Here is a 4,187-nt window from a genome sequence, read left to right on the forward strand (position 1 = left end):
GGGGGGGGGGGGGGGGGGGCATTCTTACAATCTGGTGAGCCACACAACTGTTGAAATTTTTCTTTATGAGTCACACAGTATCTAAAAGCTTCATTAAATTAACCAGAGGTTACAAGAAGAGAATCCCTGCCATTAAAAGCTTACAAATGTATGCAAGCCACAAACGATTAAATTAGCTAGGAAGTACAATGAAACAATACTAGTCCCAAAACCAAGTTCCCTAGTCTGTACAAATCTCTGTAGGCACTGTAGCAAATTAGATTTAAAATGCCCTAATACTGAGGCAGATTCGAAGATATTTACAAGGAATTTCTTGAAATACAAATGGAATCAGTAGCAAAGCATACAAGTGCTCATATGAAATGTATGTTTTGTAAAGCAGCAACAGAAACTAAACCATACATTTAAGGCTGGTAGTTTCATCTCTATATTAAGCAGACTTGGTTTTGGAAGAGACTATGACAAGCACTGGATGTGAAGACAGGCAGGCTGCTGAAATTTGATGCAACACAGGGGAAGCAAGGGGTGGGTGTGTGTGTGTGTGTGTGTGCGCTAGCTAAAGCAAAATTACTAATTCAAATCTCACAGTGTCACAGCAATAACTAGTTGATTGAATCATCTCTGATTAAAGTTTTACATACTTCTTGAAACACTAAGATCCGGGAAACGTAGGAAAGGAGCCCTGCACTTCAGGTAACTTTTCATGTCAGTATACACTTAAAGAACTTAAACTCTTCAACTTGTTACAATTACTCCCAAGGGATGAAACTTACCAGGTTTAGCAATTAAAGAGACTGGGACAGGAATGATCATTTAACTCCTGTGGTAGTCAAATTCCTAATTTAAGCTTCTGTAAGATCCTGTTGCATGCATAAAAACATGAACAAGCTCCTTTTTACTGGACAAAGTGTACTAGCCTCCAAATGCTGATTTACCATGTCTGCATTAGGTTCTGTTCCTGCATGCCTGTTATTGGAAATACTTTTGCAAGTTTAATGATAGGGCTTTTCTCAAAGCTTACCTGAACTTTATTTTTTATTTAAAAACTTAATATTCTATTAATAAAGCATCACACATTGCAGAATGTCAATGTAGTACAAAATTACCTACTACTGTTGTACAAAAATAAAAAACAGCACAAGAGAAGCAATAAAAGATATCACTAAAGTCAATAAAATTCCTGCCTAGTTATTTACCTTAAAACTCTACTCAACCTCTTATGCTTGAGTATTTATGTGCACAACATTACTATTTTGTATAACTTATCTTCTGATGGCTAAATGAATCACCATATATGTAATCACTTGCTACACCTATACAAAGATAGATAGTAATCTGTCATTAATATCTCAGTTACTTAAAATTTGTGTTCTGCCATTACACATTTTTTAAAGTTCAACAACTAGAGGTCACCATCTTATTTGTTAAATCAGGATCACAAGTTAGGCACTTATATTTATTCTCAGTCTTCTGAAACCTTATACAAATTTGAATTTGCTCCAAAGGGGATGAGATGATTTCCCCAACACAGTATATCCAGGAAAAGGTTGCCAATATGTACAGAGTGCCCCTGAAGTCACAGCATAGGCAAACATTTGCTCAGTGCCACTGACAATGAGAATCAATAGACTTCCTTTATACTGGCTCTTCAGATGGCCACACATTCTGGAAAGCTTAGAATTAATTGAAAAAACCCACACACGAGTTTACACATCTATAAGACTTAATAACATCAGCACTTAAAATCACGACTGAGCTTTCTTCCTCAAACCAGAATTCTGTATCGCCCTTTGGAAAACAGTTTAATATCAGTTATCTCCACAAAATATTTCAAGATCTGAAGAGGTATAATGTTTCCATTACCCTAGTCCAGAATTTGTTGACAACAGCTACACAACGTTCATTTAAATTAAACAGAATTTGAGCATTCTGGGAATCCCCAAGTACATAAAATGACTGATCACAGGCAACTACAATACATACCAACAGACCTGTCAAATGGCCATCAAGTTCTCCCCTCACCCCAGACTTGGAGTGTCTTTTTATATAGAGAGAACAATTAGAAGAGCTGTTATGAGTGCAGAAATAACCACTGAAACATAAATTCATACCAGAAGTCTTCAAGACAGCAGAAGCCCAAATTTCACTACACCAGCCTGTTTTGTGGTCATCTTCCAGAAGCACCAATTCAAGGAGAAACTGCCACAAGTTATTTATCTGTTTGTTGCAGAGCCATGTAATACTGAGGCAGTCTCTAGAATTAATTTGTTACTAATTACAAAGAGCAGAAAAGAACTGTTCTCCCCTAATACCCTGAAATGCTCAAGGATGAACTCTTCCCTTCCTGCAAGGGAAAGGGAAGTTCCCAATTCAGTTACTTATGACTGTGAAATTGACCTTAACAGAGGGATTAAACCCCTGAGCAGAGTTCAGAAACAGCTTCAATCCAAGCACTCTCCTATTTCAACACATAATGGTATAGACCCATAGCCTGCTGAAGGTGTATTTTGTAAATCAAGATAAGTCTCCCTATTTATACAAAATCAGTTATTTTGAATCCTCTACTTTTAGTAATAGTGAAACAGGAAAATGAGACTTACAAGGGGGAAAAAAAAAAAAAAAGCTGTGAAAACAGCACATAGGGCAAAGCCTTAAAATAACATGACAAATTATTCCAGTACCACAAACCCAAGTAAAGGCTTCAGCACCCAGACAATCTTGCACTTCCAACAGCACAAAAATTAGCTTCTTGTAAGTTTGGTCCATATGGAGAACAGCAACTTACTGATAGCTGTTCCCTCAGTGAAAGAAGGAATGTCTATCTGGAACGTGGACCCAGAAACATTAACTCAATCTGATCCAGGAAAAAACACAAGCAAGCTCTGAGGATGTATCAACTCCTGTTATACAGATTATTAAATTATTTCCTCCAGAGGACTGTGAAACGTATGTGACTTTCAGGGTATGGTCATCCAAATAACCCTGCAAAGACATTTCTCACCTAAACACAAATATATTACCTTATTTACAAAGTCATCCAATTTCACAGTGAAGTCTGAGGACACCTGTATACTTCAGTAAAGTGTAAAATCTTGTTCTGGCTTTACATTTCCTTGTATATTAAATATTCCCAGCTTTACAGGATCATAGCCTTTGATATCCTAGTAATGATCCAGCTCATTCACAGGACATTTAATTCTACTCACAACAATCTTTTTTTACAGCTTTAGCTACATGAAGTGTTTCAATATGAGTCCTAATCGCTAACCCTGTCAATTAAATACTAGTAACTCATAGTTCTTCCACAGCATCTACCCTGTTCCTAACTTTGCTTAAAGAAGTAGTTAATGCAGAACTACCAATACCCTTTCATGCAGTAGATGAGAGTTCATCATCATTCCATTACAGATGCAGAATTTTGATCCCCTGAGTAATTTCCCAAAACAGCAGTGACATCAACAAAGACATTAACATTTCAACAGGAAACAAAAACTGGCTTCCTGACACCATTGATACACATGTTCTGTGAACCTGAACCTCCACAGGTGTTTTGTCATCTTTTGTAGTTTCACAAAAGTTTGGGTCAACTTTAGTGGAAACTTACTTTTTTTTTAAAGATACATTTAGGGAACGTTAACATGGCAGCACTCCAACTTGGTTCATTACAGGAACCTAGTAACACCTAACGTTTCAGACAAAAAACATTTGACTATTTTTTAGTAGCGCAGGCACATTTGGTTTGGGTTGTTTTGGGGGGTTTTTTGGGGGGTGGTGGTGGTGCTGGTGGCGTTTGAGATTATCTACTTCTTTGTCTTCTCTCAGCAAGAAAACCAAACGAGTTTAGCTCCATCTAATTCACCGCCTTTCCCCCCGCCCTCCCATTCTCTCACATCTTCTCCACCGAGTTCAGTCACGGCCATCGACTCGGGGACCCCCGCGTTGTGAGGGCTCCCTGGAAGCGACACGGCCCCTTCCCTCCGCTCCAAACGAGGGCCAACCCTGACGCCGGATCCAGATACCAGGGAGTTATTACACGCGCAGGGCTGGGGGTTAAATCCGATTTTCGGTTTGCTCTTTCCATGTCGGTTTCCACGCGTGGCCCTTGCTCAGCCGCAAGCCCGCAGCGGCAGCCGCTCCAGCCACCGTCCCGGGGAGCGGGCGCTGCCAGAGGCGGGACACCGGGCGGG

This window comes from Athene cunicularia (assembly GCF_003259725.1).
Source record: "Athene cunicularia isolate RWA chromosome 1 unlocalized genomic scaffold, athCun1 chr1_part1, whole genome shotgun sequence".
In the NCBI taxonomy this organism is placed as follows: domain Eukaryota; kingdom Metazoa; phylum Chordata; class Aves; order Strigiformes; family Strigidae; genus Athene; species Athene cunicularia.